At 42.5% G+C, this 22,226-nt stretch overlaps 1 protein-coding gene across 3 annotated transcripts in view; it reads right to left on the bottom strand.

Annotated features, from left to right (window-relative positions):
• MAST4 (microtubule associated serine/threonine kinase family member 4) overlaps positions 1–22,025 on the bottom strand; it is a 312,250-nt gene extending 290,225 nt beyond the window's left edge. For all 3 annotated transcript variants that reach the window (XM_048502661.1, XM_048502662.1, XM_048502663.1), the window contains exon 1: positions 21,878–22,025. The gene's annotated coding sequence lies outside the window, so the exon portion shown is untranslated. The remainder of the gene's footprint in view (positions 1–21,877) is intronic.
• Between the last annotated feature and the right edge of the window lie 201 nt (positions 22,026–22,226).

Genomic DNA, 22,226 nt, shown 5'->3' with positions numbered 1-22,226 from the left:
GTCATCTAGAATCCTTTTTGGCACTTTCTGATTCAAACTTCAGCAGAGATCATTCCAAATCTTCACTATTGTTTGCTAGTATTGTGGTGTTATTTGCATAACTCAAATTAACTTTCCTTCTACCAATTTTCACTCCGCCTTCATCTAAATCTAATCTAGCTTTCCTTGTATGTTCTGCATATAAACTAACAGATAGAGAGATAAAATATATCCTTCGCTGATACCTTTCCCAATGGAAAACATTCTGCTTCTCCATACTCTGTCCTTTTGTCTAAAATACAGATTGTGCATCAAAACAGATTATGTGAGGAATCCATTTCTTTTAAAACTGGCCGTTTGCTGTAATCTATGAAACACAATTTGGTTTTCTTCTGAAATTCTGTTGTATTGGCAATATAGTCTTTAATGCCTCTTCCTTTTCTGACTCCACCTTGAACATATAGCATTTCTCATTCTATATGGTAACAGTCTTTATTATAAGATTTTGAGCATAACTGTTTTCACATGAGAAATTAATGCGATGGTCTGAAAACTGCTGCAAAACATGATCCTATAACGTCTTAGCTAGGGTCCTGCCATATTTCTTTCTACTGAGCAGCCTTGAGGATTGTTTGCATTTCACCAAGCCTGTACCAGTCTGTCTCTTATCATGCTCGGTAACTGTTTTGCTGCAGCAATAGGTGTCTTCTTCGCAAGTTCTCAGTCTGAGAATGTGTGTGTGCTTGTGTGCTTGCATGTGTGTGTGTGTGTGTGAGAGAGAGAGAGAGAGAGACAGAGACAGAGAGAGGAATGTGTACTTTCCCACCAAAAGGAAAGTAGGAGGGGGGATGTGGGCCTGACATAACTATCCTGGGGGATATAATGCTTTGCCTGTTATAATGTATTCAGTTCTGACAATGTAAGTCAACAGCTTTTCTATGCTTGTAATCAATAAATAAGAATTCTGCTTTCAAAGTACTGATTTGTTTATTGGAGAAGTCTTTGATGTTTCCTTCTTCAAAATTGGAATGTAAATTTACCATTTCCAGTTCATGGGCTATTTATTGTTTTCCATATTTTGGTGGCATGTTCTTGTTAGGATTTTGATGGACTCTGTTTCTATGACTTGAAATAGCTCTAGTGATATCCCAACTACTCATGGTGATTTGTTTCTCCCAATTGTCGCAGTGCAGCTTTCACTTCACTTTCTAGAACTGTAAGTTCTTCTTCAAAAGATTCTTCTTGGAAGGAATCTATCATCCTTTTATATCTTTTGTACAGTTCCTTAGTGTATTGTTCCCACCTTTTCTTTATTTTGTCCTGTTCGGTTAATGCACTTGCGTGTTGATCTTTCCTCATGCCTCATTGTGCTTTAAATTTCCCTTTGATTTTTTTGGATCTCATGGAACAGATCTCTTTCGTCCTTTTTGTTGCTCTCTTATGTTTTTTTACACTGGTTATTATAATAGTTCTTTTTGTTTCCACATGGAATTCACTGCAACACTGTATTTAGACTTTTGGTTTTGTTTCTGTCACCTTTATCTTTTTCTTCTCATATATCTTAAGTTTAAGAGTTATACCGATCATCTATCAAGGCTTTTCATTTTTTTAGCTTCAGAAATAGTCTTTGTGGATCCTTTCTTGATAACAATTCTGACTGCAACCAGAATTATGTAATCCATTTGACTTCTATATTGGCTATCCACTGAGATCCTTGTATACAGTCATTTGCTTCATTGCCAATTGTTGTCTTCACAGACTTCTATGAGTCTCTGTCCCACTTCAGTTCATGCTGCTAGCCCAAATCTCCAAACAAATCTTCTTTGTCTCCTACTTTTATGTTCCAGTCACCTGTGATTATCAGTACATCTTGTTTAAATGTGTGATCAATTTCTTCCTGGAAATGTGCATAAAAGCTTCCAATTTCTTACTCATCAGCCTCTGTAGTTGGGTTGTAAACTTGAATGATGGCTATTATTGATAGACGTCTTATAGATATTATTCAGTAATATTTTGCATTATAGCCCCAACCACCTGTGCTACAACTCCGTTCCTTCTGTGTTTGTCATTCCCTGAGTAAAACATCTTGTAACCCAAGAAAACATGCAAGGATAAAAGCAAGTCTGGTCAATTTACGTTTTCAATCTGAAAAGAGGCAATGGCCATAACTTGGACAAAAGTGTGACATAAGCCTGCTTGTTCAATGGGGTGATACAGGTGGCCAAAGGGATTGCTGTTGTTTCCATCTGGTGAATCATGACAATATTGCTGAGTTGATTTAAGTTAAAAGTAATTATAAGTGGATGTGCTTTAGATTAGTTTAAATCATTCCTTACAGACTGAACTCAGAGTCTAACTTTTGGAAACCAGCCAACAGTGTGAAATTTGTTCTGTCGGGGTTCCACAGAACACAGTCCTATTCCCCCATGCCATTCCATCTTTATTTAAACCCTTTAGGAGAAATGATTCATGGTTCTGGAATTGGCATATGCTGATTACCCCCAGCTGTATATTTCTTCACCCAAATCGTTTGGTGATGTGTTACAGATCTTGAGCTACTTCCTGACTCCTGTGGTCCTATGATCCCAAACATAGCCCTTTGGGTGGGCAAAAGGGGACTCCATAAACCCATTTTTCACCTGTAGAAAAACTGGTTGGCTCCAATCATTTGTACTTCCACTGAGAATTGCTAAGAGGTGCTACATTAAATTCATTGTTGAAAATACAAGAAGCCACAACTAAATTTCTCAGTGCTATGGTATGCTCACAACAGGGATTACTGATTCCCAGTTTATTGTATGTATTATCTTGTTCTTACTACTTTGCTAATTCCATTTTCGCATTGTTTGACGTATTACATCTGATATACTTTTGTAATCACAGCCGTATTGCATTGTTTATGATTGCATTATTTTATGCTGTATAATCGGCCTCAAGTCTCGATGGGAAACACAGGCTATAAAAAGAACAAACAAGCTATGTATGCAGCCCTGAGCTCTTTAGAGAAGAATGGGATAAAAATTTCATAAGTTAATTTTAAAAAGAAATAAAAACAAACCTGTTTGAGTGCCTCTAGTTTATTTCCAAAGGTTTTTGAGTGCCTCTAGTATATTTCCAAAGATGAAATGAACGAAGCTGAGAACTCTTCCTGTACAAAAATGCCACCTAGTTATCAAGAGACTTCACAACCATTCAATTCTATAGAAGTTAATGTTTTTGTCACCCTGTGATTGCTACCACCTACACTGCCACAGGCTAAGTGGGTCATTGCTAAGTACTGAGCAAATCTGTGATCAGCTTTTCAGACTTTATTAGGTGCCAAGAACAGATCTGGGCTAAGGTCAGAGAGTGGCAACCAACATATATAATCAGCTTAGCTTGTGACAAAACAAGGAAACTTTAACTCACTGACCAAAAAATGCAGGGGTCCCCAGTTCAAAGGGTGGTAGGAGTATGTACACCTCTAGAATGAAGGAAACAAGTAGAACGTTCACCTACTTTTTATCCACTTTTTCCTCATTATGGCAAATAACTGTTTACAGCAGCAAGTTTAAGTCTGAAAGGGAAGAGGTCAAGAAAAAAAAATTTTTCATGAGAACAGAGTGACTGATGACCTGGCAGATGGAAGAGACATTCTATTCTAACCTTTGGCCCAGAAGACCGTTCTGCTATGTTTGTCAATTATGGGAGAGCTGCTTCATTTTTTAAAAAATCAGCTGTTCACAAACATCATTCTTCCCTTGTTAGCTACTTAACTATTACTAAAAAAACCCACTACAGATTCAACAGCAGATTCCAGTCAATACTTAAGAAAGCAAAATGATAGAACTCAGCAACTTCTGGAAGACATGATTTTGAATGCTAGGCACTCTTTCCTATCATGCCTTGAGGCAGGAAGTTGATTACAATTTCTCTCTGTGCTTCTTAGTATTGCCTTCCCCATTCAGTTCAGAGATTTCTGAAGCTATAAACTGGTAACCATAGCATATGCAAAATATTCAACATAAAGAATGCAGAGAAGATTCTTAAAATGTATTAAAATATACCAGTGCTCTGATCACATCCAGGTTAAAATACTGTAATGCACTCTATACAGGGATTCCTTTGAAAACTGTCTAGAAACTTCAGTTCGTACAAAATGCATCATCAAGCTACTGTCAGGGTCTAGCTATGTGGACAGTATCTCCCCAAACTGCTAACTCTTATCTGAAAGATGCCAAATAACCTGGGACCAGGACATTTGAAGGATTGCCGCCCCTCATAATGCCCAGGGGCACACATTATCCTCATTTCAGCACTTCTACCTGCATAGATTCATCCAAGTGACACCTTGCCTGTGGAATATCACCTTGCCTGTGGAATACCATTCCCCTGAGAGATTCAACAGGCCCCTAACTTACTACCCTACTCTCAATCAGATGCCAAACCAGAACATTCCTTTTTAACCAAGCTTTTAATTAAGGATTTTTTAAATGGTTTCTGCAGTCTGTTTCTAACCTCAGAACTGTTTTATGAGACTCGCTTTATTCTGATAAATGTTTTATGCTGTTTTTAAATTCTTACTGAATTTTTAATAATTAGTTTCTATACTTCATGTCTTTTATATTTCATATTTTTATCATTTATACTTTGTAAGCCACCTCCAGTAGGTTTTCTGGAGAGGTACCATAAATAAAATAAAGAGGGGGGACTGTCTAACTATGTACAAGGAACGAAAAATGAGTCACCCTGTCAAAGCTAATGTGGTGTAGTGATTAAGAGCAGGTGGATTCTAATTTGGAGAACCAGGTTTGATTCCCCACTCCACCTGCGTGGCAGAGACTTAACTGGTGAACAAGATGTGTTTCCGCATTCCTACATTCCTAGTGGGTGACCTTGGGTTAGGCACAGTTCTTCGGAACTCTCTCAGCCCCACCTCAGCCTCAACAAGGTGTCTGTTGTGGGGAGATGAAGGGAAAGGAGCTTGTAAACCACCTTGCGTCTCCTTACAAGAGAGAAAGGTGGCATATAAATCCAAACTCTTCTTCTTATTGTTATATACTGTCTCACACAAAGATTTCCAAAGATCTTTGAATTCATCCACCACCATTTCCTAGACCTCCTTTTTTGGGTCCCACTGCCCCCCCCCCCAGCCTAAACACCAAGCCAGGCCCAACAGGAGAGTGGTTGCAAGCCAGTGCTCTCCTACTGAGTCTGGCAACAGCCTCCACATCCCTCCTCTCCTCAACCCAAACTCCTCCCCTCAGACTTGGATGCTGGGTTGTTCTCTGCTGCTTCCTCCTGGGCTTGCATGGAGTATTCAGATGGGTCTTTCTGCAGTGTGAGGAAAACCTCCCAAGAAGCAGGGGCTTCCATTATGATTCCCTCACCCTCATTTTTTCCCCTGGTTGCAAGCTGAGTAATTATTGTTTCTTCCTCCCTCCCTGCTGTCCTGAACCCGTTTCTTTTGGTGGCGTTGCAAGTTTTCCTCCAGGTGAAAAAAGCACTTCAGGGTGCTGTAAGTAGGAGGCCAATGCCTGCTGCCTCCGCAGACTGTAGCCACAATCGTGTGCAGGCAGGGGAAGGCGGCAGAGCAAATGTTATGCTGTTTGCAGGTTAGTGGAAGGAAAAGAAAACGTGGGGCACTCAGGCCAGGTGTGACAAGGGAATGCAAGGGAAACTGGGTCACTTTCTTATCCAACGTTGGTGTGGTCTTTATCATTTTGGGCAGAGATCTAAAAAGTGTGTTTCCTAAATTGAATCTGCCTCAAGTCCTGTTGGAGATGGTGGGGGTGAGAATGGCTTGTGTACTTTTCACTCCCACTGAACATTGACTTAGAGGCAAGAGTCATTTATATCAATAGCAACAGCCTCCACATTTCCCCCCATCCTCCTTCCAGCCCAAACACCAAACCAGGCCCGCCCACCTCTCCCTCCCCCCCACCCCACACAACTCACCACTCACTGGCTCATTCCGCACATGCAGAATAATGCACTTTCAAACTGCTTTCAGTGCTCTTTGAAGCTGTGCGGAATAGCAAAATCCACTTGCAAACAGTTGTGAAAGTGGTTTGAAAACGCATTATTTTGCTTGTGCGGAAGGGGCCACTCAGTCACCATGCTCATAGTCCTACTGTAAAAGCATGAACTTCTGCCCCACCACAGAGTACAGTAGTTAAAACCCTAACTTACCCAAAGTGACTACACCTTCCTTCCACTCAGGGTAGGAGAAAACAATATCTCCAAATTCTAATAAGAGGAACTGTTTGCAGTAAATTATTACTTGGAAAAAAACAGGCAGCCAGTGCGACAGTTTCTAAATATCAGTGATATATACACGTTAGCTAGCCAAAGACAACAGTCAAACTGCCACATTCTGAAACTCCTGGGTGCTTAATAAATAGCCTTCAGAACCCGGTCAGATATCAAAGGTTTCAAAATTTTCCCTCTCTTCTTAACCTTGAACTTCAGACTTGCTACCCAAACTCAGTGGTCAGCTGAATAAAAAGCAATCAACAGATCCAGCAAGACTAACACATGATTTTCCCTCTCTGCATTCGTGCACCAGAGCAACCAAGGCCATCTTCATCCTGAAGCCTGACTGAATAGGGTCAACAGCAGATGAGAAACTCGGGAGTTGCTACACCATCACAGGTTCAATTATGTACCCTAAGAAAGGTGATCTGGAAACTTTCCATCTCTTTAACAAGGAACAGCAACAGACATACTATAGCCTCTAATGGAGTCCCTATTTTTTCTTGCAAGATGTTAGTACTATAAAATAGGACAAGAATCCAAACAGCAAAGCCCAGGATTCTGTCAATATTGATTAGGGATGCCATGTCAAAACTATCTAGTGCTTCAGACACTTTCCACTGCATGTTCAATCAAATTGACATTGCAGCTGAATTGGATTTCAGAGATTTTAATCAACAAAGAAACTGGCAAAACTCTAACAGCTGAATTAATATCAATCTGGGGCTCATACACTGGAGTCAGTTCAAGTGGTACACTGATCAGCCTCTAGGACAGATCAATCCAATTGATGGCACAGGATATATAGACAGGTACCCTCACTAATCCCCCAAAAACTGATGCAAAAAAAATTGGAATTTAATATGTGCCCCTTTTCATGTGTCAGGCTCAAACCAATCTGAGACACGGTTTCCCCGACAGCTTGAGTCTGATCCAACAAGGAAGCCTCATTATGGAAACTGGTCAGCCTAAAAATTGGCCAGTCTTTTCTTGATTACACCAGCCTGTAGGAACCAGTTTCACATAGCTTATGCAGACACTGGTAGGATGTAAGCCCTTTTTTAAAAAACGAATTGTTAATTTCTGATGTGAATAATGAAAAGGTTATAGCAGGGGTTGTACAATAATCTTTGTAAATATAGATGTTTTAATGTTTGCAGTTTATATATGCCTTTTTTTACAGTGTTGTCTCCAATGTTGCAAGGAGAAACCTTGAGTGCAAGGGAAAGCAAGATACAAATCCTTAAATAAAATATCTGATTCTTTAAGTTTCATGCTTTAGCTGTCATTTTTATCTGTGTGTCTTCTCTCCAGTTTTGTCTTAATGATGTGTTTTGTTGGTTTTTAATATGTGAATTTATTATGTGTATTTTTAATTTGTTAGGTGCCTTGGTGACCCATAAGAGGCATAAAGGCAGAATATAAATTTTGTAAAATAAAAAATAAATCAATTTTCATTCATGAACTCAATTTGTAGCTTTAGGCAGTTGACTCCATTTTTTCTTTCATCCTAAGTGAGAATAATAGTGACCTACTTCACAGTATGTACGCTGTTAAGAGAATCAATAATATAGGCTATAAACCATTTTGCATATTAGAAGTATAAAGAAAAGTTTGATTGTAATTAATAAAATGCATGTTCGTTCCAACAGGTTGGACATTGTTGGCATACTAATGAAACAATTCAACAGATCTGATTCTACAAAACCAAATTCCCACACCAGTATGGAGGGATTTCAGCTTTTTCTGAAAATTTGTGTCTGCTAGAGCCAAACTTGAAAAATTCCATGCTGCCTCTGAATTCCAGATGAGTCTCAGAAGCGTAAAGTTCTGTGCTGGCCTGGGGGGATCACCAGGTAAATGAAGAGGAAAGGGAGGAGGGAGAGGAGATTCTCGCCCCTAGTCTTTTTTTTTTATGGTAGCAGAGTCCAAGTGGCATTATTTGGGATCTACTTTTAACTCAGTTCAGTTTTGCTGATCACACAGCCCTGGTGAAAAGATAGGATAAGAAATTTTCATAATCAATTTACCTCCATCATAGCTGCTGTATAATTCTTTCTGTTCCACCAGCATGATAATGCTATAATCATTAAGATGTATGCAATGAGAGTAGATATTGATATCCAAAATGTGAGCATCTCCCTTCCCCACAGTCTTCGCAAGATAGGTTGGCTCCCTGGTGAACTGGTCATGGAGCAAAGTCACACACTGAGGATAGCAGTTTCCAATACACAGACTTTAATCAGCAAGCAGTTCACAGCACTCTTGCACACGTCTCAACTCTCTACTTCCTTTCTTTCCCCTTTGGCCTCCTCCCCTGTGTTCCTTTTATCCCTCCCAAAAGAGTTTCTCCTCCCTTGGGGCTCCCTATTCCAACCTACTAGTGGTTGGCAAGATGCCTGTTGAGCCCTGCCAGCTCGAGATTGGCTCCTCAGCTTGGGGCTCTCCTCCCTGATTACACCTGGCCTGGGTACCCATGCATGACTAAGAAGGGGGAAAGATGGAGAAAACCAGTATTTCACCAATCCTACCTATAATGGCACCCAAAACTGAATGTGTGAGCTTTGTCTGGGAAGCTGAGGAGAGTGTGACTATCCTGCTGGTGTACTGGTCACCTAACACACCAGCAGGTACCCTGTCAAGTCTTTCAGAGGTGGCATTGGACTGGACCTTGAGGTTTCCCTGGTGTATAATTCTGAAGGACTTCAACATCCATGCCTGGAGCTGGTGTCTTCCATGGCCACACTAGAACTCTCCCAAATTGTTTTAGGTTTCACACATGAAGCTGGTCACATACTGAATTTCATCTTCATGGCTGGTATAGATCTGAGCAGGATCCAATCCAATGCTGTGCCATGATGAGATCATTTTGTCCTGAAGGCCTGCCTGGGCCTTGCCCCTCTCCCCACATAGGCAACAAGGTGATTTATGCCATGGAGACTCATGCAGCCAACAGATTGCAGAGTGCTCTCTGGGATCTGACCATTGATGATATCTGGTAGAGTTTTCAGGTCAAGAGACATTCAGAGATGGTTTGCCATTGCCTTCCTCCTTGTCACAACCCTAGTATTTCTTGGAGGTCTCCCATCCAAATACTTGCCAGAGTCTACCCTGCCCAGCTTTTAAGATCAAACAAGATTAGGGTAGTCTGGGTTATCCAGTCCATGACCAAGAACATCTCCAAGACAGCCCAATAATTGTGATACTGGATTCCAAATGAACTTAATATTTTAATTTCTGACTTTGCATAGGCAGATACGAACATTAATGAAAGAAGGTACACTTTATTGCTGCCTTCTCTCTCCAATTTTCTTCACAACGTAACCTTAAATCATAGTTTCTTATTCCTCCACTGTTGTATTTTCTAAATCACTAAATATTTTTAAGCTTGGGAGTTGTAATTCAGTTATATTTCAAACATGCCCACCAGTAATATCCATGGTTGAGTATGATCTTCAGAAAAGTACTACTTAAAGCCATTTATTTCAGATTTGCTTTACTTGTGTTTATTTATTTATTTTATTATTGCATTTTTAAACCGCCCCATCCCCTAGCTAAAATCCAAGTACAACACAATTCCATTCTTGCCAATAGTATCAATATTTAACAATACAGATGTTTCACACACAATTGGTCAGCAGTCACTTATCTGATTAAGGAAAAAAGTGAAACATGGTGGAAAAAAGGTATAGTCATGAAGGCATTTGACACAACAGCTTCATCTTTCAACCATGTTTTTATCTGAGTCTGGCACTGTCACTAGTATATAATCAACCATGCATGCATGCACAGTTAGTTTTTACAAGATGCACTGCGAACGAGAGGCTGATAAAAACTGTTTTCAAAACCATAAAGTGCTGTAATAAAGGATGAAGTTAAGTATGGGCTCTAAACGTAACATAGCTTTTAAAAAGTGGATATGGCATTTTAAAATGTCGTAGAATGCCATGTGGAAAAGCACAAGGAAAGTCATTCAAAGATTACACTGTAGTGTGCAGGGGTTTACAGAATTCTTTAATAAGCTAAAACCAAAATATCAAAAGATGCAGCTTTTATACAGCTGTCACTAAGGCCATTTCCGCACGGCCATAAGGGCGCCTCCACGCCGGCAGGAATTCCGCCGGCGTGGAGGCGGAGGCCGTTCGCATGCAGGCATGCGGACAGCCTCTTCCCCCCTTCCCTTTCCCATGTACCTCTCATGTCGCCGTCCTGCTGGCCTCCTCAGCCCCGCCCACGCTGCCCTCCGACCTCCAGGGGTCGGAGGACAGCGAAGGAGGGACTTAGGAGGCCAGCAGGACGGCGACACAAGAGGTACATGGGAAAGGGAAGGGGAAACAGCGTGTTCCCGGCGTGTTCGCACCGCGCCGCCGGGAAGACGCTTTCCCCTCAACAACAACCCTTTAAAGGGTTGTTGTTTAGGGCGGCCTGACGCCGCCCTGGGGGAGGGGGAGCGCAGTCAGGTCGGCGCTGCTGCCTGTGTGAACGGCGGCCTGGGGGCCACGTTTTTACCACCCCCAGGCCGTCGTTTTTGGCCCGTGCGGAAAGGGCCTAAGTTACTTACGGGCTGGGCTAATGCAGGCACCTAACTGGCACAAAATCAGTATTACAGCAGAGGTGTAAAATTTGAAGTCCACAAGAAAAAAGAGGCCCCCAACATGTAATTTAGCTGCCAAAACTGCCAAAAAAGAATCTGGTATGAATTGAACCTGAAGCACTGGAGAAGAGGGGCATCTTCTCTTGGGCACACAGTGTTTCCCCCAATCAAAAGTGACCCTCTTCCAAACTGTCTTTAAATCTGGTAGAGAAAAGAAAAAATATTTGTAACTGACCTTTCTTCTGCTGTGGGATGGGGGGATCATTTGGAAAAATAGTGTGGCCCAGTAAATTAGCAACTTTTCATTAGCCCCATTGTAGACTGGGCAGCAACAAGTTGACTGGCAAGAAGCTACGAGTAGATTGACAAGAAGCAATGAGTATCACACATGGCAAAGGTGTATCTAATACGTAGGAGGTCTCTTTGCAAGGACCCTCCAAAAAATGGAGGTGATCCTCACAATTCCATAATTTTAATATACTACCTTTCTTACAAGCACCTCAGGATGAAATAAGAGTGGCTAACCTAGAGAGGCATGTTAGACTTAGTGATAGTAGTCTGCATCTGACTACACATTCAGAAAAGTACTTACGTTTTCTTAAAAGGATGTATTGATTTCCACCAATTCTCCCATTCTGCTTTAGCATCTTGTGCCCCTTGGATTTTTTTTTTTTTTGGGGGGGGGGGGTCAACAGATATTTAGTAACAGCATAAGGAGTAAAACAGGGGGCTGCAGAAGCCTCTGAATCAGCTTAATAAAACTTAAATTCCTACAGTCTTTGGAATATGTAGTTAGTTACATATCACAAGTTTCCCCAGGACTACCCAAAGCTGAGCAGCAAACAAAAACCAAAATCTCCAAAGCTAATTCCAACACACTGCTTGTTAAATCATACCACCTCTGCAGTTTCCTAACCACATTGTCCATCAGGTCCTAACACCATTATATTCCATGATTATAATAATGAAATCTCTGATAATCAATATAAACAAAAACCAGATACAAGCCTGCGCCATATTTATGACCTAATGGCAGAATGTGACCAAGACACATGACCACAAGTGAAACTAGCTATCATCTCGGATTAACGTGTGTTCCCAAATCCTGGTTTCTCTGGAATTTTTTTATTTACAGGCCTCATTTCCCTGAAACGAGGACCCAAAGCAGCTTACATCGTTCTCTTCTACACCATTTTATCCTCACAAGAGCCTCATTTAGTAGGCTAGGCTAAGATAGTGTGACTGGCCCAAGATACGACTCCCCCAAGACAGTGTGACTGCTCCACAGGGGCAGGTGTAATAGTCTGTACTAACAAAATAAAACGATAATCCAGTAGACCAACACAACTACTTTACTGGAATTACTACTTCCAACACAACTACTTTACTGGAATTACTACTTCCATCAGAGTTCACTTTCATAGATACTATTAAAAAAATCACATTGCACATTTTTATAGGGAAAATTATAGGGGGGGAGCAGAGAAATTCATTTGGGAAAATGGAGCCCGGTGCAAAATCTGAATTTTGCGCCGCCGCCCCCCACCCGCATGGGCGGCCACTGTGATGCTGGAATCCACCCCCAAAACAGCATCACTTTCAATTGTGTTTAAACTAGGGAGACCAGATGCTCCTTTTAAATTTATTTATTTATTTATTTATTATTTGATTTAATATACCGCCCTATCCCCAAAGGGCTCAGGGCGGTGAACAATATAAAACATATATAAACATAAACATATAAAAGTTTAAAATTTACATTCCAAGATAGTATCCCACGAACCCATATGCAACCCTCCCAAGAAGAATGGTGGGTCCCGATGATGTTAGGGACCCTATACAGCAGGGGGGAGGATGAAAGCAGTGCACCCTCAGCGGCTGGTCTCTCCAAAGGCCAGGTGGAACAATTCGGTCTTACAGGCCCTGCGGAACTCTCCAAGGTCCCGCAGGGCCCGGACAGCTGGTGGCAGAGTGTTCCACCAGGCAGGGGCCAGAGCCGTAAAGGCCCTGGCCCGAGTGGAGGCCAGCCGCATCATTGAGGGGCCAGGGATCTCCAGTACATTGGCCTCTGCTGAACGCAGAGGTCGACTCGAGACATATGGGGTAATGCGGTCCCGAAGGTACGAGGGTCCCAGGCCACGTAAGGCCTTAAAGGTCAGCACCCACACCTTGAAGATGATTCCACCTTAAAGGGAGAATATGGGGTCCCCAGTTTGAACAACATTGAAAGTGATGCTGTTTTGGGGTAGATTATCCCCCACCCTGAAACAGCATAACTTCCAATTTTTAAAATGGGGATCTCAGATTCTCCCTTTAAATCCATGCCAAAGGGGGTGGATTTAAAAGGAGAATCTGGGGAAATTGGGGCTGTGTGCCTGCTGTCAGGGGTACAATTGTTAAGCTAAACAGCACCAAAATTTCAGGGTATCTTTAGGAGACTCTCCTGATGATACCACCCATATTTGGTGATGTTTGGTTCAGGGGGTCCAAAGTTATGGACCCTCAAAGGTGTAGCCCGCATCGCCTATTAGCTCCCTTTGGAAACAATGGGGTATGGGGGCACCCCTTTTGGGTGTCCATAGCTTTGGACCCCCTGAACCAAACCTCACCTAACTTGGGTGATATCATCAGGAGAGTCTCCAAAACAATCCCTGAAATTTTGGTGCAGCTAGTCTAAAAACTGCGCCCCTGCAGGCCAGAAACTAAAAAAACACTAAAAATACAAAAAACACAAACAAGCCTGAATTTTTTGCACGACCCCCCAGGCGCCCGTCGGGTGCAATGCGCACCCCACAGCCCCCTGGTAGCTCTGCCTTTGGGTCTGAAGTAGATTACTTAATACGTAATGGATGGTGACAAAAGTCAAAAGAGTCCAGTATCTCCCTTATAGGGTACAAATAAACAAAAGTATAATTAAGAAGCATAACAACACCTAATAGAGGAAGTAACTTGAGGCATAAGAGGATACCACTGAAGGATTCAACTATAGTAAAATTCATGTAGAAAAGCTAATGAAACAATTTTTAAAAGTGGGTCCTGTTGAGCATCAGAAATTGGAGTGTGTAAGGAAATCAGAGCCTCCATTTAATGCAGGATGAGAGATTGTGTCCAGTTTGATTAGTTCTAGTTCAGCATGTTAATATTGTATACTCCCTTTGAAGGTTTTTGGGGGAGGAGGGTAAAACAAAGACGTTAAGGTTTGCATTATTATTTCCGTGAAGATTAAAATATTCCCACACTGTTTTCTGAATGCTGCAGATCAGTTAAACAAACTTGGGTTCATTCACTGGTATACTATCCAATTTAAGACATGTCATCATGTGCCAACAATGCTCTTTACTATCTATACTCGGAATGTCCTGTAGTTACAGAAGGACCATGTATATATTTTAGTATTTAGTATTTTAGTACCAGTGTCTACAATTGTGAGCAATAATGGGCAAATTTTGTATGCTGATTTTGTATGTTTATTTTATGCCAATAAAGGCTTGTGACTGACTACTATCTATACTGGAAAAGCATGTTGTCCCTATATGAGATAACCAACGAGCACCTCTACCCTTCTGTAATTGTCCAGGTATAAAAAAATGGAATACAATTTCTTCCTTACAACATCTGAAGAAGTAGGCCCTGATTCGCAAATGTCATGCTGGAATAAATGTTGACCCAAGGCCAGTCAGCCAGATTCCATGGCACATAAATGAAATATAGTCTGGCTGCATTTGCAGGAACTAAAAAAACACTATCCTCAGCAGACCCTTTATCCACAGGTTTACGAAGGAAAAACAGGATTGGTTATAGTATAAACCTCTGTGCAATTTCAAGGGAAGAATAAGCAGCCACTCTTGCCCATGGCAATAGAATGACAAACAGGCTGTTTCCACATGGCACAATTATACCAGGTTACAATCGGTATCTTACAATCCAGGTCTATTTTATCCCGGTTTCTTCCTTCACATGGCTGCCTGTTCCTATGAAGGGATTGAGTGAAGAGCGGGAGGAAATACTCCAGTTTGTTTCGCACGAGCCCGGGTGTTTTGTATTTACGCCGCGCATGTGCAAACATCCCTGGTGTTCCACATTCTGATTGGCTGTTGTTTTTGGGCGGCAGCTTGAATGAACTTCTCCACCCTGCCTTTTGAATTGCTGGCCCACAAAAAGGCTGCGCTTCTTATTGGTCAACCCACAGCAAGCGGGGGGAAACGAAGCCCCTCCCTTTCCAGTTCTAGATAGAGCCCGGCGCAGGCCTCAACATGGCAAGCAACAGCAAAAACCAATGGGGCACAGCATCACATCACATTCCCATTCATATTCTCATAATTCTGTGGAAAACAAGAGATTCCCCCCCCCCCCCGTGATATGCCCGTTAACATTTAGCCCAAAGTGCACATCTCCCTAGCTATACAATCCAAGTAACCAGTACATGTACAGAAAAGAAAGCAGGGACATTTTGGGACCACTCCTGATTAACGCAGGTTAATCTTGGGAAGGACGGGCAGCAACAGTCAACAGCTCAGCTTGGGAAGGACGGGAAGGACGGGCAGCAACAGTCAACAGTCAACAGCTCAGCAGAGTTGAAAACTGACATGATGTCAGGTAGGGAGGTCAGGGGGCGGGCAGTGGGGTGGGGAGATCAGGCAACTGGGAATGGAAAATAAACTGTTTCTGCTCCCTTGTTATTTGCACAGTAGGGGGTTCAATGTAGGATTTTTGAAAAGAATTTTGAAAGTCCCGGGATGAGGGAAATATTGCAGGACAAACCCACTTTAGGACCAGGAACTGTGCGATCTTCTTGGCCAAACCTGGATATTTCCCTTGCTCAACAACCACAGTGAGAGAGAAAAACTTTGTTCTAGTTGGTGTCTAATCCATCAGCAAATTAACTGTCATTATAGGATACGATTTAAAAAATACAGCTGCTTCTCTAGACCCAGTAGTGCCCTTTGCTCAATTGCTGGATGTAACAATAAAATATACTGGGGAGAAGAAAAAAAATGGGCATGGTAGGTAGAGTCTGAGGGATAACTAGAACTTTCCATTTCTCCAGCACCTGCTTGCCAGACTTGACAGAATATTACAAGCTTATCTATAAATAGTTAAAATCCATATCAGGTTGAGGTCAGAGAGGTGCCTGGAGGGTTAATTTGATGAGGTTCACCTGAACTCTGATGATTTGATAAAGAGTCTGGAAGTTATAAGTTATGCTTAACTTATACTGCTGGAGAATTACTGCTGGAGAAGCAAGTTAATTCAGTTGCAATAAAATTGCTTTCTTGTATCTCAGTTTAGCATAGAAATTGGAGTCTCTTCTATGAGTCAGCCTACCAGGGTTCTGAGGATCTACTCCATAGTAACCTCAAAGTTAGACTACTGTTAACACCCTCAACACAAAATTGCTCAACTGGTACAGATCACAGCAGTTTAATTACCTTATAAAGAGCTGGGCTGAGTGAGTATGTTACATCTATTCTGCAGTCACTCAGTTTGTTACCAATTAGATTCCAGATTTATTTCCAAGTTTTGGGTTATTACTTGCACAGTTCTTCATGGGTTGAGACTCACATCCATTAGACAACATCTCTCCCTATGTTCCTATGCAACATCCTCAACTCAACTGAACAAGGCCTTCTGAAGCTACCACCCCACAAACAGGGTGTAACCAAATGCTCTCTTCATCAGGTAGAAAAACATACCTGACAAAGTAGAAAGCTCCTACACTACCATGATCCAAGAAATTTGCAAAAATGGAACTTCTGTTGATTGCGTTTCAATAAAAGGGATATTGTTGTAGCTCTATGCTTGAAGAATGTTTTTAAACATTTTTACTGTATTAATTGCTGGCTTGTAAATTTGGTAATCTTGTCTTGAATTTCTTTAACAAAAGAAGTTTAAACAATAAATAAAATCACATTTATTTATAGGTTTGCCTTCTATAGGCTACATGACTCTAAGTAGGTAGGAGCATCAAGGGGGAATGATATGGTATACTCACATAAAGTTACATATCTGGGTCATGTTTAGAAATTTAATCCGAGGTCTCATCAAAGCTCAGGGGTTTATTCAGTGCAATTAGTGTGGATGGACTTTACATGGGTGGGTCTCTTACCCACATAGTTTACAATCCAAAAATGCAGCACAGGACAAAGCAACTGTTGGGGAGAGATTATGTTTACATTTCTGCTGAAACATTATGAATGCAGACCTTAGACATTTGCCAAGTAGGGAATGTACGCTCTTCAGTACATGTTCTTGTATTAAAATATATACCGTACTTTAAAAATTATTCTTCCTTCAAAACCTGTCAGAAATTAGAGCTGTTAACATTTCCTAATAGATAACAAAAAAGCAATAAAGAACAGAAGGCAACATCACTGTAAATAAATTCTGAATACTTAATATTTGCAGAAATCCTACAATTTGAACAGGCAATTAGATCTAATAGATTGCGAACTTACTAATGCCTGTAGTTCATGCTTTGAAGAAAAGTACTCAGTTGTCATAGTGTTAGGGATCTTTATTACTACAGAAATCTCCACAAACAATATAACTTTATAACTTTCAATATAGTTTCAAAATACTTGCAGAATAGCTTTCTTTCCAGGGCGTAATGATAAAACACTTAGCTCTTAGATCCAGTTTAAGAATGGATATCCGGAAAGCTTAAACAGATCTACAATCCAGATCTACAATCCAATATAAACCTTAATGTAGTTGTTAGGGTGCTGGAGTAGGATCTGAGAGGCCCAAATACTCTGCCATAGAAGCGTCACTGGGTGACCACGAACCTAACACTGAGTGAATATTCTTGTGATGATAAATGGAGGTACAGAGAACATTGCTGTAAAGCTCTTTGGGTCCCCATTGCAGAGAAAGCAGGCTATAAATATTCAAAGCAATGCAGCCACAGAAAACTGCACTGAGAAGTGTCACATACATTAATTCTAGTTCAATCTGTTTCTTGGTCATTCTGGGATGTTTTACCCCTCTCTCATGGACTGCCCAGATATGTCAAAAAAGTAATGTTAAGAGTACTCTACACAGTCTCCTCTTCCTATCAGCTTTATTATTTTCTTGAACCTATGGACTTCAACAGAAAGCTTCATGTAACTACAGCCAGAAAATAAGAAGAGGACACTGGTAGTCTCCAGTGTTGAAAGAATGAAAATGCTGTATCCTTTAGCAGCATTTGTGTGTACAGCTCACTTAGCTTCATGTACGTAAATCAACAGACTATGCTAAAAGTTAGCAAACTGTTTCAAATTCATTTTCCTCATAAAATGAAACCTGAAGAAAAATTGACCAAGTGTTTTGCAAGCCTTCGCAAACATTTTATAAATGACCTCTGAGTCATAAAAGTACAAAATTGCTGGAGAAAAATACCCCTTTAGGAAAATCTGAAATAAATGCAATGTTTGCCTATCAAACTATACCAACGTAAAATGCGTAAGTTATTACTTAGCACATAAATTAGTACTATTTGGTATATTTATGGAATATAAAACATATTCCCACTTAATGACTTATATTAGTTTAACTAGGCAATCAACTTACAATTAACAACCTACCCTTCGTGAGATCTAGACTTCTAGCTGAATTCTGTGAATCAGTGTTTTCATACCCACAAGTTGCTTCTCCACCCCCAACTAAAATTAGAATAGCAAAGTCTGTCAAATGAATTGACCACAATGCCCACTGAAGTTCAAGCTGCCTCTTGTGTGTACCGGCAAACTGAGACTGACAGGGGTTTGATCACTAGCCAATTCTCACCCAGACCCAACACAAATTTCAAGAGCAGGCCTGGACGAAAAAGTGAAAACAGCCCTGAAGGACGCCAAGCTGAGTGGCGCCTGGGATACTACAAGCCAGTTCTGCAGAGATGACAAAGCTCAGCGGCACAAATAATGGATATTAGCTGGTGGCTCTGTTGGTGAACTGACACCAATTATCATAACTGATAAAACAGCAGAGCCAAATAACCCCAAAGCCTTTGCCACAATTGCTAGAACTTATTTATAGTTGCTCCAGCAACCAAGAAGGCCCTCTAATACCAGTGGCCCACCAGAAAATTATCCTGTAATTTAAATGGCCAATTAGCCTGTTCAAGTGCCCAGAGCCAACAGTGGTGAACTTCAGGATCTGTATCCCTCCATTTTTAGTCTGGCTCATAGGGGCCAATGAAAAAATATACTTATTTTTCCCCTATCTTATCCCCCCCCCCTTATCATCCTTAAATAGCTTAAGTTTGAAGGCTCCAGCCAGTCAGATACAGTTCTGTTCCACCTGAGCACACATCAATTTGTTTATATGCTGCATATCAGTGGGTCCTACGGTGCAAACTCTTAAGGTTCAATTTCACCCATGCGCAAATCTGCTGATGGCATCAAAACTGAGGACAGGTTATATGACAGCAAATGAACAGCAGAACCCAAACTGCAAAGTGACCTGAAACAATTAGTGCAGATTGCATTAAATTCTATACTGCAAATGTAGAAAATGAGTAACCAGCAGTGGTAATACTATTCACACTTCACCCTAGATTACATTTCTCATACGGACATAGAAAAAAATGGTACATCTGAATTAATAAACAGAATGTGAAGACATGCATCATCTGCACATCTGCCATTTACAAAACCACATTAATGTGTAAAACTGCGCTGCTTAGCTCTTCCAAGATTAGCATCAGATATGTGGGAAAGACACTGGAATTCTTATCACAACTGCTATACTATCCAGATTTTTTTATTTGAGCGGTTCATCTGTCTGCAAACACCATCCTTTTCACCCTAAGTCTGAAACAGCAGAGACTCTTTGTAGTCAGTCAGTGATGAGGAAAACTCTCCACTCACTTAGATCCACTCTCAGTTAGCCTTTCTTCATATGTTCCAGAACTGACTCACAGCATTTAACAACAGATGCCAGTGATGAGCCTTCACACAAATTGGTTTCCCTACTATGTAAGCCCTGCTTTAGAAGGGGGGGGGGGAGTTTTATTATAGGTGTGTAACCTTGTGTGTGACCTACTCCAGCAGGTCAGACAGGCAGATTCTTTCTTCAGAGATGGCAGAAGCCCATTTGGTGAAAACAGAAGTAGCTTTCTTTGCCAATCAGGAGTACAGATGCAGAGCAGCCTCCTCACAACATCCACACAGCCAGTCAGAAAAGTAAACAGAGCTCACCCACATACTGTCGTACGCTTGTAAGTTCCCGTCTTATAAGCCCTGCAAAAGGCCAAGTTCACTACTGTGTATCCAAAGCTTTCACATGTAGGCTCTCTTCAGACATTCAACCCAATGTGCAGGGACCAGGCCAATAACACAGTCTCTCATTCCCCCTGCACACACAGATCAAAGACTCCCCCTCACAAACAAAAATACATACTTTTTTATGTTTCAGATCCACAGTTTCAGAGAGAATATCTTCACAAAAATATTTTTCCCCCTTGTGACAATGTAAATAAATATTCCTGCTTCCTGTTACAACACTCAGGCCTGATGAAATCTACATGGCAGCTAAATTATGAAATTAGCCCAAATTCATGCTTAAACTGTTGGCCTACAGGGGCACACAAAAAAGAAAAGAAAGCAGTTTGAAAAGTGTTGTGTGATGTGTGAGATGCTTGGCAACCTCCAGGTGGGTCCAGAGATCTCCTGGAATGACAATGATATCTAGACTACAGAAATTAGTTCCCCTAGAGCAGGGGTGTCAAACATATAGCCTGGGGGTAAGATCCAGTCCCTCCAAGGAGTTTATCAGGTAAGCCAGCTCTTGCTCCCAATCTGGTCCGGCCAGAAGGGGGGGGGGCGGGGAGCAAGGAACAGTTGCCTCAGCAGGGTCATAGCCCTGATAAACCCTCTCAAGGGGTTCTGATCTGGTGAGCCTACTGTGAAGTCACTAGCTGAGGCAGCCCCACCCCCACCACATTGATCTGGGCTGGCAAGCCTGCGGGGGGGGGGGGGGGGCTCACCAGCCAAGGCAGCCACCCATCCCCTTGGACCTGACCAAATCACATTTATGTGATTATCTGGCCCTTGGAACAAATGAGTTCAAGGAAGTCTGCCCTAGAGCAAATGGATGCTAATTGGAGGGTAACTTTTATGGCATTACAAGCCACTGAGGACCATCCCTTCCTCAAACTCCTCCATACCCAAAATTTCTGGGAATTTTCCAACATGGAACATACAACTCTACATGTACAGGGGAAAGCAGAAAAGAGGTTGTCTTTGCTCTTTTATTGGCTGTTGCGGGTCTTCCAGGCTGCATGGCCATGGTCTGGTTCCTTTAGCTCTTTACCTTTCAGCTGCATCTATGGCTGGCGTCTAAAGAGACATGCTAGAAATCTGTGTCGGAGGAGAATTTTACAGATACAATGGACCACCAAAAAGACAAATCAATGGGTTCTAGATGCGTTTCTCTTATGGCACAGTGTGGAGTGTGGCTTTTTATTGTATCGGATCTGGCTTTTTGAAATAGACTAATGGCAGAGCAGAAAGGTGGATTTCCAACTGCACCTTAACCTTCCACAGAACAGATCATTGCAATCTAGAAAAGGCTTTGAACCCACAGCACCCTAGTCAAGAGAAAAGGACTGAGTTCAACTGTCGGGACACTTTTCTGTACTGTCTTGCCGCTGGTCTCTGTGCCATTTCAGAGGCCCCCCTCCCCATCAAGGCACTTTGCCAAGCATGGCTCTCACAACACTCCACGCCCCCTCTGCGACCAATATTAGCCAAGTCCTCCGCCCAAGGAAGAAAGTCTGACAGCAACAGAAGCGCCACAGAAATGCACACAGACACACAAACACACCCGGACAGCTGGTCAAAGCCACACCCGCCAAAACACACAACCCCGGGCAGGTCGTCCAGGGCGGCCTCCTCCTGGCAAGCCAGAGGCAAGCAGGGCAAGGCTGGAGGACACTTCTGTCAGGGAGGTCAGGTCACCCGCCCGCTTCCCACCACTAAGGCTGCCTGTCGTTCCCGGCGAGGGGAAGGCAAGCAGGCAGGCAGGCACCCAGACGGCGCCCCCTTTCCGAAGCCGCCGCTCCGTTCGGCCACAATCCCGGCCCCTCACCTCCTCATCCTGCTCCTCCAGCGAGGCGTCGCTCTCAGGTCGGAAGGGGGCCCCGGGGGCGGCAAAGTCCTCCTCGTCCCCGTCGCTGCCCCGCCGCCGCCGCCGCCGCCTGTCCGCGTCCCCCTTCTGCTCGTCCCGGCGCGAGAAACCCGCGGCCACAGTCGGCGGCAGCGACTCCTCCACCACCGCCACCGCCACCCCCTGCCGGGCAAAGCCGCCGCCGAGTTGTCCGGCTGTGGCCGTCGCTGAGGCTGCAGCGCCGTCTCCTTCCTCGGAGAGAGTTTGCGAGCCTGACGAGGAAGAAGAGCTGGCGGAGGAGGAAGAGCCCCTGCTGCGGCCATCGCGTTCC

The sequence above is a fragment of the Sphaerodactylus townsendi genome, linkage group LG07, assembly GCF_021028975.2.
Source record: "Sphaerodactylus townsendi isolate TG3544 linkage group LG07, MPM_Stown_v2.3, whole genome shotgun sequence".
Lineage (NCBI taxonomy): Eukaryota > Metazoa > Chordata > Lepidosauria > Squamata > Sphaerodactylidae > Sphaerodactylus > Sphaerodactylus townsendi.
Note: the sequence above shows the minus strand (reverse complement) of the source record. Positions and strands in the feature narration are given on the sequence as shown.